Source organism: Eretmochelys imbricata, chromosome 2 (genome assembly GCF_965152235.1).
Source record: "Eretmochelys imbricata isolate rEreImb1 chromosome 2, rEreImb1.hap1, whole genome shotgun sequence".
Lineage (NCBI taxonomy): Eukaryota > Metazoa > Chordata > Testudines > Cheloniidae > Eretmochelys > Eretmochelys imbricata.
This window is the reverse complement of record NC_135573.1, coordinates 253,085,040-253,099,667: the sequence shown is the minus strand read 5'-3', so window position 1 is coordinate 253,099,667 and position 14,628 is coordinate 253,085,040.

Here is a 14,628-nt window from a genome sequence, read left to right as displayed (position 1 = left end):
GACAGACAGCAGTAATGTAAGCCCCGGGATAGGAAGGATGGCCAAGTGATATGGCATTGGGCTAGGACTGGGGTTCAATTCTTGGCTCTGCCACAGTCACCCTGTGTGACATTGGGCCCATCACTTAGTCTAACCTGGACTTCAGCTCCCCATCTGTAAAATGGGACTACTGTTTGCCTAGCTCACAGGGGTGTTGTGAGCATGTACTCAATTAATGTATGGTGCTTAGAGACAATGGTGATGAGATCTGTGTACATATCTAGAGAGAGAGATTAGACAGGTGGGGAAGGAGAGCCAGGAGTGAGAATGCATTAGTCTTACAGGCCTATTGAGGGGGACATAACAGAGTGAAACATTGTGGAAACTTGTCCCCCTCCCACAGCAGCTGCCCCAGTAGCCTGATGGCTGATTGCAGGCCAGACCTGAAGCCATTGGTGTCCCCGTACTGTGAACTGTGGGCCATGAGTTCTCCTTCCCCTAGAAGACTAGATAACGCACTGCCACGGGCCTGGAAAGGTTATTTTATTGGGGCTAGGGAGAAAGTGTGCTGGGTCTGTCAAGCTGCCTGGAGTGGCTCATGAGCATGAGTACCAACCTCAGGGCACACTATGAAGAAGCAGGACACAAACCTAAACTGGATGTGAGTGCTATGCTTAGATTTCAGCAACCAAGTATCAAGTGTGAACTCCGCAGGTACATAACAGCCTTAACATGGAGTCACAGACAGCCCCTTAGGTACTTCAGTCTACCTTGCCTCCCAAGAAAGCTTACCTTTGTGATCCTGTACACCCAGAATTACCAGAATTCTCGGGTTACTCCCAGTCTGAAAGGACCAGTCACTTAGCCCAGGTCAGTTGCACCTTAGATCCTATACCAAATGCATGTAACCAATCCAATAATAAATTAACTAAAGCTTTATAAACTAAGAAAAGGAAATGAGAGTTATTTACAAGGTTAAAGTAGGTAAACATACACACACATGAGTTACAGTCTTAGGTTTCAAAAAATAAGACAAGTTTCTATGATAAGCAAGATGGCCCATGTATCTTTTAGGGCTAACCCAGGCTGAACAGCTGGGGATCCATTGCTTATGCTTAGAAATCTTCACCCTTCAGAGTTCAAGCAGCACAGAGATACAGTGCCTTGTCAGAGATTTTTATTTCCTTCCCCCCAGAGTTCAAGCTGATTGGATGAGTCCCCCGGCATGTCTCTTCTTCATGGGTGTGTTGGGGAGCGATCAACAAAGTCGTTGTCCTTTGATGTTTTACAATGGCCCATTTGGTTTCACAATAACCCTTCCTGATGGGCAGGACCTAACACCTTCTGTAGGAAGCCAGCATTTTACATTAATCAATGCTCCTTTCCTGTTTGATGACTTATACAATTACAGAGGTTTATAATGCAAACACTTAATATAACCTTATAACATGGGTACAGATGTTATAAGCAGGGGTGAAAGAGTTACTGGTATGCTGGGGCCAGCTCTGGCCCCTGGAAGGGGTGGGGCCTAGGGCGGAAGGGACGGGTCTGAGGGGTCAGAACCAGCCCCAGCCCACCCTGTAAAGTAAGTGCCCCCCCAATTTCCTCCTTCCCCCCACTGGAGTAGCAGCATCAGCCCGGGGCTCCGGGGGCTATTTAAAGGGCCCAGGGTTCCCCTGCTTCTACTGCCCTGGTCCTTTAATTAGTCGCCGGAGCCCTGGGGAAGCAGTGGGGCTCCAACGACTATTTAAAAGACCTGGGCAGCAAAGGCAGCTGGAGCCCCGGCCCTTTAAATAGCCCCCGGAGCCTCCGCTACCCCAGGGCTCTGGGGGCCATTTAAAGGGCCTGCAGCTCCCCTGCTTCTACCACCCCTGTCCTTTAAATAGCCCCCGGAGCTCTGGAGTAGCAGCGGCGGGGCTCCGGGGGCTATTTAAAGGGCCAGGGCGGTAGAAGCAGGGGAGCCCCGGGCCCTTTAAATAGCCGCCAGAGCCCTGCAGCCACTACCCCAGGGCTCCAGCAGCGGGGCTCTGGAGGCAATTTAAAGGGCCTGGGGTTCCAGCCACTGCTGGGAGCCCCAGGCCCTTTAAATTGTCCCCTGGGGAAGCCCCAGTACGGTGCACCGGCTCTTGGTGGTACGCCATACCGGGGCATACTGGCTTACTTTCACCTCTGGTTATAAGTAAGATTAACACATGCTGTGTCCTACAAGCATTTCATAAAGTCTAAGCACTAAACACATTCTTATAAATCTAAGACATATTTTAACAATACTAATACAGAGGTGAGCCAGACTGGTTTCCAGCTAGGCATTTGTCACTGTTCAGCAGTGCCTAAGGGCCTTGACATGAGTTGGCACCTGTCCTGCCAGTATCATAGGGTGTCAAGGTTCCTCCCCCACTCTGAACTCTAGGGTACAGATGTGGGGACCTGCATTAAAAACCTCCTAAGCTTATCTTTACCAGCTTAGGTCAAAACTTCCCCAAGGTACAAAATATTCCACCCTTTGTCCTTGGATTGGCCGCTACCACCACCAAACTAATACTGGTTACTGGGGAAGAGCTGTTTGGACACATCTTTCCCCCAAAAATACTTCCCAAAACCTTGCACCCCACTTCCTGGACAAGGTTTGGTAAAAAGCCTCACCAATTTGCCTAGGTGACTACAGACCCAGACCCTTGGATCTTAAGAACAATGAACAATCCTCCCAACACTTGCACCCCCCCTTTCCTGGGAAATGTTGGATAAAAAGCCTCACCAATTTGCATAGGTGACCACAGACCCAAACCCTTGGATCTGAGAACAATGAAAAAGCATTCAGTTTTCTTACAAGAAGACTTTTAATAAAAAATAGAAGTAAATAGAAATAAAGAAATCCCCCCTGTAAAATCAGGATGGTAGATACCTTACAGGGTAATTAGATTCAAAACATAGAGAACCCCTCTAGGCAAAATCTTAAGTTACAAAAAAGATACACAGACAGAAATAGTTATTCTATTCAGCACAGTTCTTTTCTCAGCCATTTAAAGAAATCATAATCTAACACGTACCTAGCTAGATTACTTACTAAAAGTTCTAAGACTCCATTCCTGGTCTATCCCCAGCAAAGACAAAATATAGACAGACACACAGACCCTTTGTTTCTCTCCCTCCTCCCAGCTTTTGAAAGTATCTTGTCTCCTCATTGGTCATTTTGGTCAGGTGCCAGCGAGGTTACCTTTAGCTCCTTAACCCTTTACAGGTGAGAGGAGCTTTCCCCTGGCCAGGAGGGATTTCAAAGGGGTTTACCCTTCCCTTTATATTTATGACATAGGGCCTATTAGAACTAATTCATAAACAGATACACCCTCAGGAAGACTCACTTCTGTATGATGGTGACTCTAGTTCATAACATTCACACCCACCACACCACCCCTCAATTGCCTTCTCACCTCCTTCTCTGCCTGTGACCTGGAAGCCATTTTGTTTGCAAAGAGAACTGGGAGGTTTCTGAGTGCTGTTTATTAGGGACCATGTATAGTACTTCCTTCCCCTTCATGTATTTGGTGTTCCTTGCAAGGCCTCCCTTGCTTGCCTTTACACCAACACAGGGATCACCACTTCAGGCCAGGGATGGGACCATAAGCAAAATCCTGGTTCTGTTTTGGGGTTGGCAGTGTAGCTGTACCTATACATATTTGGGATGGGAGGCTCCACAATCTTACCTAGCAGAGACTGGGGGAGTGAGAACATTACCCTGGACTATAATTTCAAAGACCTTTTGTTTGAAACAACTGTTTTTCTTTTGATCACCCAGGTGAATGTATTAAAATGCGAATTGTAGTCAGAGATTAAAATCCCTTCACCTGAAATAGCTTGAAAATAGAACCATTTTATTAGCATTCGTAAAGGCTTCTGATGAGAAATAATGATGATGAATCATTAATATATATTTTCTGCTGCTTTAAAATTAAATCTTTGTGCCACAATGTGTTCTACTATTTTATAGCGATAATATGAAGCCTCTGGGGTTGTTCTCATAAAAGGTAATCCATAAATTTTATAAAGCCTTGTGCTGCATTATCTTTTATTGCAATAATCCAGCTTTTCAAAAAAGCTCCAAGGCATCATATTTTTTCCAGAAGCCACTATACGGGGGGGCAGACATCAGCATGTGTGGTGGCAATTTCTAGTGAAAACACCATACCCAGTTGTAGTCTCTGTTCCCAGCGTTACTGAATTCTGTTTTTTCGAACTATGCAAACCATAGTGAAAGATATCTGAAAGGATTTAGAACTGCAGGATTTTTCCATAAACATTTTCTTCCACTGATCGCATTTTATTTTGATTTCCGTTCTCCAGCTTCCTGTCCCACAGCGTCTTTTCAAACTTACCCTCCTATCCTTTAGATGAACATAGGCCCCATGACACAGTGTCTCCTCCCATATTTGATGCAGTGTCAGGACCGCAGCATTGAACTCAGGCCTGCAGGCAGCAGCCTTACTCGCAGTCCCATGGTGGTGCACTGAACTGCTACCCCTGGTGAAAAGCCATAGTACTGAAGACCTACAGTCCCACAGCAACCATGCCTCAGACCCCTGACTGGATGGACAGGCAGCACTCTCACTGGGTGCCGGACTATATAAAGGCCCCAACAGGAAGCAGCAGCTGTCTGAGTAACAGACCATTGGCTGCTGCCTGACTGTCTTACTTGCCCGTACCTGCCCAATGGACTGACCTGGCCTCTTGGGTAAGATCTTCTGGCTACTGATGCCTCTGAAAACTCTCACCACTGCCCTCGACTGCCTCTGATACAGATTGACCTACTGGCTACCTGACCACTTGTGCACCCTTGTCTACTGCTCCCTAGCGTGCCTGGGCCATGGGGGATTACAGGCAGGGAAGTATTATTATTTCCATTTTTACACTCGGGGGCTTGAAGTGCAGTGAAATTTGAGACAGGAAGTCTGAGGCAGTGCTTCCTTTTCCCCACCTTTTGTCTGTCTTATCTATTTAAATAAGAATTTAGGAGACCAGGGTTTAATTCCCTGCTCTGTCACAGCCTTCCTGTGTGATCTTAGGCAAGTCACATAGGGTGGGGTCCATGAAAGTACTAAGGTGCCCAAGTCCCTGTTTTAGGCTCTACAGAGATCCACAAAACTCCTGCTGAAGCTGTAGGCACCTAAACTCACTTGGCACCTAGGGAGCTTTTATGCCAAAAAACTAAAATGCCTATGTTTCAGATTCTGGGGATGCACAATGAGGCCTCACTCTATGTGTCAGGACACCTATCTCTGCCTAGGCCCCGGAGTGATTCATGGAGCAGGGAAAGACAGGTATTTGTCTAAGTTACATGCAGGGGTCAATCTGGTAGGGGTGCTTGGAGGATCAGGTCCTGGATCAGGTCCCCTGCAAAATTCAGTGGTGGTGGCAGCAGTGGTAGCAGCAGCAGGCGGTGGTGGTGCCACTCTCCCCCACCCCCACCTTGTAACTTTTAGCTCAATGGTTATAACATTCACCTGGGATGTTGGAGACCCAGGTTTAGTTTCCCCTTCTCTGTCCCAATGGCTATTACAGTGTGGAAAAATACTTAAATAGTCACTGAGACAGAGCGGGAGAGTGAGAATCACTTCACAGGCCAGTCGGTTAGGGCACCAGGTCCAGTCCCCTTGCTCCAACCATTCTTTCGTTATATAGCCAGAGTGCAACAGTTTCAAGAGGAGAGACTAAGGGCGCCATGGGTCAGAATATCTCGTAACTCAGTGGTTAACGCATCCTCCTGAGTGGTGGGAGACCCCTGCTCAACCCCTCTTTCTGCCTCTCATCGGGGGAGAGGAATTGAACCTCAGCGTGAGCGCTCTAACCACTAGTGGCATGGGCTAGCTTAAGCACCTCCTTGCCTAGCATGCTGGATTTTGTGGGCCTCAGTGTAAGGTGCCTGTCTCTCCCCATTCATTGTGTGGGAACCTAGGTGCCTAACTTGGCTTTGTGGAGCTCATTTTTCACTTTTGAATATATCGGCATTCTTAGATGCTTATTTTCCCCCATTCCTTGCACAGGGATGTAAGGTGCCTAATTCAGCTTTGTGGATCACGGCAGCATTCTTGGATTTTCTAGGTACCTAAAAGTTAGGTGGTGTGATGCTCAGGATTTCAACACCTCAGCCCCACGGTGGATCCCACCTATGCCTCAGGGTCCAGTCTGTAAAATGGGGATAACAGTGTTTCTTTCTTTCACTGAGGGTAACGACTAACGAGCCCTCTTGTTCATGTCCTTGTTCAAATGCTAGTATGGCTAGTAGGAAGAAAAGCCATTCCCCAAATATTTGTGCAAACAAAATCCCATTCACTCAAATGTTTAACAGAGTAAAAGAGGCCATAAGCATGGTCAAACTGTCTAGGCTATTGACATTCAAACAAATATTTGTACACAGTGGGCCATTTCCCCTTATGGACTGTGTCCAGTTATCTGTGAGGCAATATCTCTGAATTTTAGATCGGGACAGTCCAATACATTCTTCTCCATTCAAAAACCGGTTAAAACATGGCTTAATTGAAACATGAACACAAACAAATTCATTTGGAGGAGGATTGTAAACACATGAATTTCTTGCCATTCAACTTCCATGGTTCTTCGCTTGAGTTCTGTTTTTGCTGTAGTGTTAAGTACCGCTATTCTTAATGCTTTAGTAAGCCTATTTACAGTCGTACTATCTGCTATGCATGATTCTGTTCATCAGTATTTTCCATCCTTGTCAGCAATTTTAATCAGAGTGATGAAGCCAGATTAAAACTATTTAAATATGCTAATACTCTGACAGGCAATTGAATGGCTTCTTATAAATTATTCAAAATCAAACATAGCTTCCTGGGTCTTGCACAGCTGCACCTTGTTAGCTTTGATATTTCTGCTTGTCAAATACATTATATTGCCACTTATTGCCTTTGCTGTCTGACTTATCTTTCTGATGACTGTAGATTTATTTCATATTCTTCACTGATGGCATTCCTGTCTGTCTGCCATCAGAAAGGTGGCTTTGTAAAATTGCATTGCAAATTGCACCTAACTGCATTTCTCATGCTTTACACACTGGAGATGCCTATCAGAGAAACCTGTGATTGTGTAACAGTTTGCAGTCTATCAGTGAAAGTACTTAAATTATAAATCGGCAATGTCTAATGTTTCATATCCATTCTGAAGCTAGAAAGACTGAAGGTTTAAATTCAAGACTTAGGAGGTATTGAATAATTGAGTGGCAGTAATATTAATAGTATTATGGTACCCAGACCACCCAATCAGGGATCAAGGCCCTATTGTGCTAGATGCTACGCCCCCAAAATGAAAAGAAATTCCCTGTCCCCAAAGAGTTTACAATCTAAGAAGAGCTGCCTTTGATTTGTGGTGTTTGTAATTTTGGCAAAGGGAGTAAAGGAGGAATAACAGAGTGGGAGAAATATGGACAGTGTTAAAGGGAGAGAGTAAAATTTATCAAATTCTGTTTTTTGCTTATTTTAAATGTCCATCCAGTGCTCTGAGCACATGAACAGAATTTGATCAATTTTATTCTCTCCCTTCAGTACTTTCCATATTTCTTTACTTCCATAAGACAATAACAGAAAATGCAGCAAGGGATAAAGTGTTAAATGCCTTTTTTGTTTCAGCTTTCACCAGAAAAGCTAGCAGTGATGGGACAATTAACATAGTGAACATCAGTGTAACTGGAGTGGGATCTGAGGCTCAAAGAGGAGAAGAACAAGTTAAGAATTACTTACACAGGTTAGACGTCTTCAAGTCGGCAAGGCCTGATGAAGTACATACTAGAATATTTAGTACATTCTAGAATACTTAGCGTAAGGAACTGGCTGAAGAGATCTCTGAGCCATTAGCAATTATCCTGGAGAACTCATGGAGGATGGGAGAGATCCCACGGGACTGGAAAAGGGCAAATATAGTGCCTATCTATAGAATGAGGGAAAAGGACAATCCACAGAATTATAGAACAGTAAGCTGAACTTTGGTACCCAGAAAGATAATGGAGCAAATAATCAAACAATTTGTGAGCACCTAGAAGAAAATAAGGTGGTAAGTAACAGCCAACATGGATTTGTCAAGAACAAATCATGTCAACCCAACCTAATATCCTTCTTTGACAGGTCAACCAGCCTGGTGGATAGGGTGGAAGCAATAAGTGTCATATATCTCGACTTTATAAAGGCTTTTGATACTGTCTCACATGACCTTCTCATAAACCAGTGAACTATAGCCTACTATAAGATGGGTGCACAACTAGTTGGAAAAGCATACCCAAAGTAGTTCTCAGTGGTTCATAATTAAGCTGGAAGGGCATATTGAGTGGAAGCCCGCAGGGATCTGTCCTGGTTCTGGTTCTGTTCAATATCTTCCTAAATGATTTAGATAATGGCATAGGGAATACATGTGAAGTTTGAGGATGATTGCAAACTGGGACGGGTTGCAAGTACTTTGGAAGACAGGATTAGAATTTAAAATGATCTTGACAAACTGGAGAAATGGTCTGAAATAGGATGAAATTCAATAAGGACAAATGCAAAGTATTACACTAAGGAAGGAATAATCAATTGCACACATGGAAAATATGAAAGGACTGCATAGGAAGAAGTACTGTAGAAAAGGATCTGGGGTTATAGTGGATCACACCCTAAATGTGAGTCAATAATGTTGCAAAAAAAATAAAAAGTGAACATCATTCTGGGATGTATTAGCAGCAGTGTTGTAAGTAAGACACAAGAAGTAATTCTTCCATTCTACTCAGCACTAAGGCCTCACCTGGAGCGTTGTGTCCAATTCTGGGACCCCACTTTGGGAAAGATGTGAACAAACTGGAGAAAGTCCAGAGGAGAGCTACAAAAATGATTAAAGTTCTAGAAAACATGACCTGTCAGGAAAGATTGAAAAAGCTGGGTTTGCTTAGTCTCGAGAAGAGAAGATTGAGGAGGAACATGATTCCAGCATTCAAAGTTGTTATAAAGAGAACCATGATAAATTATTTGCCTTAGCCACTGAGCACAGGACAAGAAGCAATGGGCTTACATTGCAGCAAGGGAGATTTAGGATAGACATTAGGAAAAGCTTCCTAATTGTCAAGGTAATTAAGCACTGGAACAAATTACCTAGGGAGATTGTGGATAGAGCCCTGCATGAATACAAAATTTGTATCTGCATCTGATATGCGATCCTCAAACATGGATGTGGATATCTATGGATATAAAGCACATAGCTGCAGATTTGTAGGGCTCTAGTTGTGGAATCTCCGTCATTGGAGGTTTTTAAGAAAGAGCTACACAAACATCTGTCAGGGATGGTCTAGTTAATATTTAGTCCTGCCTTGAGAGTATGGGACTGGACTAGAAAACCTATTGAGGTTCCTTCCAGTCCTAAATTTCTATGATTCCTCTCTGTACCCATCTAATATTAATTTCCATCCAGGGGTGATTGAGTAGGTGACAAAAAAAAATGGACAAATTCTGCACTGGTATAAGTAGCCCCAATCTTGCAAACCCTTATGCACATGTTTAACATGAAGCATGTGATTTGTTCCACTGAAGTCAGACTAGTCCAGTAGTTCCCAAACTCGTTCCGCCGCTTGTGCAGGGAAAGCCCCTGGCGGGCTGGGCCGGTTTGTTTACCTGCCGCGTTTCCAGGTTCGGCCGATCATGACTCCCAGCGGCCGTGATTCGCTGCTCCAGGCAATTGGGAGCTGCTGGAAGTGGCGGCCAGTACGTCCCTTGGCCCGCGCTGCTTCCAGCAGCCCCCATTGGCCTGGAGCAGCGAACCACAGCCATTGTGAGCCGTGATCGGCCGAACCTGCAGACGTGACAGGTAAACAAACCGGCCTGGCCCACCAGGGGCTTTCCCTGCACAAGCGGCGGAACAAGTTTGGCAACCACTGGACTAGTCACATACAGTTAAACATGTACATAAGTGCTTGCAGGATTGGGTCCCATGTGTGCATACTGAATTTGGCTCTTAGTTTTAAAAGAAAATAGAGTCAAATCAATGTATTTAATGAATAGCAAGAGATGTAAGTAGTGCATCCCGGTCAGCTGTTCACTAGATAGAAAACCTCTGCCAAAAACTGCACCACCAGGATACTGGGAAATGAAATGTATCACACACACAAATAGCTCATGGAGTCTTCAATACATAAACTACCAGATCACTGCCAAGGGATTTTATTCGAGATGTGGAATACTTTAGGACACATGCACACCAAATGATCTTGGGACCCAACTTTGTCATGAAGTCAGTTAAGGAAAGATTTAAATGAGAGATGGCAAAGACCTGCAATAGTAGGTCATCCAATCTATCTACCCTGCCAGGTCTAGGATTGTTCCTTAAGAGTACATTTTCTTGTGCTTTGTATTATCTATGACTAAGAGGGAGAGATCAGAGGAGAAAGAACATGCCATTTTAAACCTAGCTTTGGATCAGTACAAATTAGCACTGGACAGTTAAGTGATATTTAGTTCCTCATTTTGTATGATCAGGGCTTGGGAATCAGGTCTTATATTTGATATTTGTTTCTTTATAAAAGTTTTTCTCGGCAGTGGCTGTGAGCTGAATGACAGCTGTGTTATAAATTCTGCAAAAAATGTAATAGAAAGTGAACATTTTTAGTTTTCATTGATTTACTCCCTGCCCCACTAAAATTTTTGGGTTTTTTTCACTGAACAGCTGGAAAAACTTCAGCTTGCATGCTTTTGAATTCATTCCATCTCAGGTTCATCCTATCCACTGACATTTCAAGCTGTTAGTTTGAATGACACAAAATGGGGATAATCTTACTTCTTTTCTCTCACCTCTTTTATGACTTATCTATTAATGCCCTAATTCAGGGGCTCAACCACGCACTTATGTATATGTTTAAATCCATCCCTATCTAGAACAGCACTCAAGCTCATTAAGCTGTTGTCCTCAATAGAGCTGCTTTCCTGAATGGAGGCCTCAGACTGCAAGCTATTTGAGACAGGGACTCTCCTTTCCTATGTGTATGAAGAGCACCTAGCACAATGGAAGTCTCAGTCTTGGTGGTGGTCTCTAGGTGTTATTGGATTATAAATTAATAACAATAAAGTGCTAAGGAGAAAGTTATAACACAATTTCAGATTTATTGGTCAATATCCCTGCTGTATAAATCCCTTGCCTCCACTGCAATTAGAATCATAGAAGTTTAGAGTTGGAAGAGACTTCAGGAGGTCATCTAGTCCAATCCCCTGCTCAAAGCAGGACCAATCCCCAACTAAATCATCCCAGCCAGGGCTTTATCAAGCCGGGCCTTAAAAACCTTTAAAGATGGAGATTCCACCACCTCCCTAGGTAACCCATTCCAGTGCTTCACCACCCTCCTAGTGAAATAGTTTTTCCTAATATCCAACCTAGACCTCCCCTTACTACAACTTGAGACCATTGCTTCTTGTTCTGTTATCTGCCACCACTGAGAACAGCCTAGCTCCATCCTCTTTGCAACCCCCCTTCAGGTAGTGGAAAGCAGCTATCAAATCCCCCCTCACTCTTCTCTTCTGCAGATTAAATAACCCCAGTTCCCTCAGCCTCTCCTCATAGTATTCATCGAATCCGTCAGGAGAGTAAACTTGATTCATTTTTCACTTTTGGGGTATTGTATTTATCTATTTTTATTATACTGTTACTAATAACAACAACAAATCTCAATCTGCAATTCATCCTTATTGGAGTTAATACGATCTGTGTTGGAAAATGTCAAATCTGAGTTAATTTGGGGGATTAAATGTCTTGAAGTATGAAAGTCTGAGAAACTAGCCATTGAAATCTGGAGTTTCTTTCAGAGGAAAAACAAAAACATGCCCCCCACCCACCCACCCACCACCCCCTCCACCTCCAAACATTAGATAAAATAATCCTAATTTTCTAAAAATTCAATAGTGAAACCAAAATGCTGCCAGAACACATCTTGTAATCAAAGCATGGTGAAATGGGTTAATGTGCACAAGATGCTTTACAAAATAACACAAGGGATAAAATTTTCAAAAGTGACTTAAGCACTTAAGAATCAAACATTCAGTGAGACTCTTTGTAAGTGCCTAAATTACATTTGAAAATGGGGCCTAAGCACCTTAGTCACTTTTGAAAATTTTCTCCCATTATCCTGCCACACCAAATCTTGCAATCTAACTTAACCCAGGGCAACAGGGACAGGGAGGGTGTGGAGAAGACATGGACGATGTTGGTATAAGGAGGTTTTATGAAAGAAATGGGATTTTAAGTGCTTGACCCCCCCCCGACCTGGCTCCGTCCCAGACTCCGTCCCAGGCCCCGTCCCCACTCCACCTCTTCTTCCAAGGCCCCACCCTGTCTCTTCCCATCCCGCCTCTTCCTGCCCCACTCCACCCCCTGCCCCGAGTGCGCCCTGCCCTCGCTCCACCCCTCCCACTCCAGCGCCTCCTGCACGCCACTGAACAGCTGAGCACTGCGGGCGGGAGGCGCTGGGAGGGAGGGGGAGCTGATGGGCTGGGCCTGCCAGCAGGTGGGAGGCACTGGGGGGAGAGGGAGAGCTGATCAGCAGGGTCGCCGGTGGGTGCTGAGCACCCACTATTTTTTCCCGTGGGTGCTCCAGCTCCGAAGCACCCATGGATTCAGCCCCTATGATTTTAAGAGGCATTTGAAAACCATAGAGAAAGAGTACTTGTGGCACCTTAGAGACTAACCAATTTATTTGAGCATTCTAAGGTGCCACAAGTCCTCCTTTTCTTTTTGCGGCTGTTACTCTGAAACCTGTCAGAGAGAAAGAGTGCTTGCCAAGGCAGCAGGTTGTTCCAGACATATGGGCAACATGAAAGAGAGAGTTCAGCAAAGCTGAGCGTGTGAAAAGAAAGCTACAGGGAGGAGAGGTGGGAGGAGCCTGCTGGCAAGAGTATAAATAAGAATAAATAGGGGCATAATGTAAGTAGAGGGAAGACTATGCAGGACCATAAAGGCAAAGGGTTTGAACTGGATGCAGTAAGAGACTGTGCTAGATTTCAGCCTGTGCTGCACAACTCCAGCAGCATAAAGGGGCTTCAGTGGCCCCTGAGCCATGTGGCCAGCACTGGGGCAGGGTCAGTCAGTGTGCACAGTTCTACCTCTGCTCATGGGCTCAGCCTCCCCAAACCTTGCGCTGCTGGGGGGCGGGCAGTGGTGGATTTGGGGCCCCCTGAAAAATCGAAACGCCCCACCCCGCCCCCACCAAGGCCTTGGGGCTGGAGGAGCTCTTGTTCCCCACCGTGGCCCCGCAGCCCACCCGTGGCCCCACCGAACTCTCAGCCTCCCCCTCCGCCCTGGCTGGGACTGAGAGCAGCGAGTGGGGGTGGGGCCTCATCCGGAAGAGGCAGGGCAGGGGGCTAGCCTCCCCAAGGGGAAGATTCACCTCCCGCCCATGCCTCCCCTTCTCAGAGTCCTGTCATAGGAGCATGGATGTGGTCAGAGTCCAGAGCCTGCAGAGTAGCCTGGGTAAAGCTGGTGTGAATGAGAGCAGCCCGGAGGGCAATGTAGGAGGCACTGAAAAGAGCTGTCATAAAATCTTCAAGCCACTTAATTGCCATCTTCTTCTAAAATCAAGAACTCTGTGAATTAAAGCACAAATAATCCACGAGTAAGTCTCCCTTTTCTGTGGTTTGATGGAACAAGTGGGAGAAATCCTCAAAACTGATTATTTTGCTTGCAGGAGGACTAAGCTCATATAAAGGCTGAAATATGTCCCCACTGCTCTGCCGTGAGACCTGGAATTTACTGTGAAATATGGAAGTGCCATTTTGGGCCTGTCATAAATATAAAGGGAAGGGTAAACCCCTTTGAAATCCCTCCTGGCCAGGGGAAAGCTCCTCTCACCTGTAAAGGGTTAAGAAGCTAAAGGTAACCTCGCTGGCACCTGACCAAAATGACCAATGAGGAGACAAGATACTTTCAAAAGCTGGGAGGAGGGAGAGAAACAAAGGGTCTGTGTCTGTCTATGCTGGTCTTTGCCGGGGATAGACCAGGAATGGAGTCTTAGAACTTTTAGTAAGTAATCTAGCTAGGTATGTGTTAGATTATGATTTCTTTAAATGGCTGAGAAAAGAATTGTGCTGAATAGAATAACTATTTCTGTCTGTGTATCTTTTTTGTAACTTAAGGTTTTGCCTAGAGGGGTTCTCTATGTTTTTTAATCTAATTACCCTGTAAGATATCTACCATCCTGATTTTACAGGGGGGATTTCTTTATTTCTATTTACTTCTATTTTTTATTAAAAGTCTTCTTGTAAAAAACTGAATGCTTTTTCATTGTTCTCAGATCCAAGGGTTTGGGTCTGTGGTCACCTATGCAAATTGGTGAGGCTTTTTATCCAACATTTCCCAGGAAAAGGGGGGTGCAAGTGTTGGGAGGATTGTTCATTGTTCTTAAGATCCAAGGGTCTGGGTCTGTAGTCACCTAGGCAAATTGGTGAGTCTTTTTACCAAACCTTGTCCAGGAAGTGGGGTGCAAGGTTTTGGGAAGTATTTTGGGGGGAAGGACGCGTCCAAACAGCTCTTCCCCAGTAACCAGTATTAGTTTGGTGGTGGTAGCGGCCAGTCCAAGGACAATGGGTGGAATATTTTGTACCTTGGGGAAGTTTTGACCTAAGCTGGTAAAGATAAGCTTAG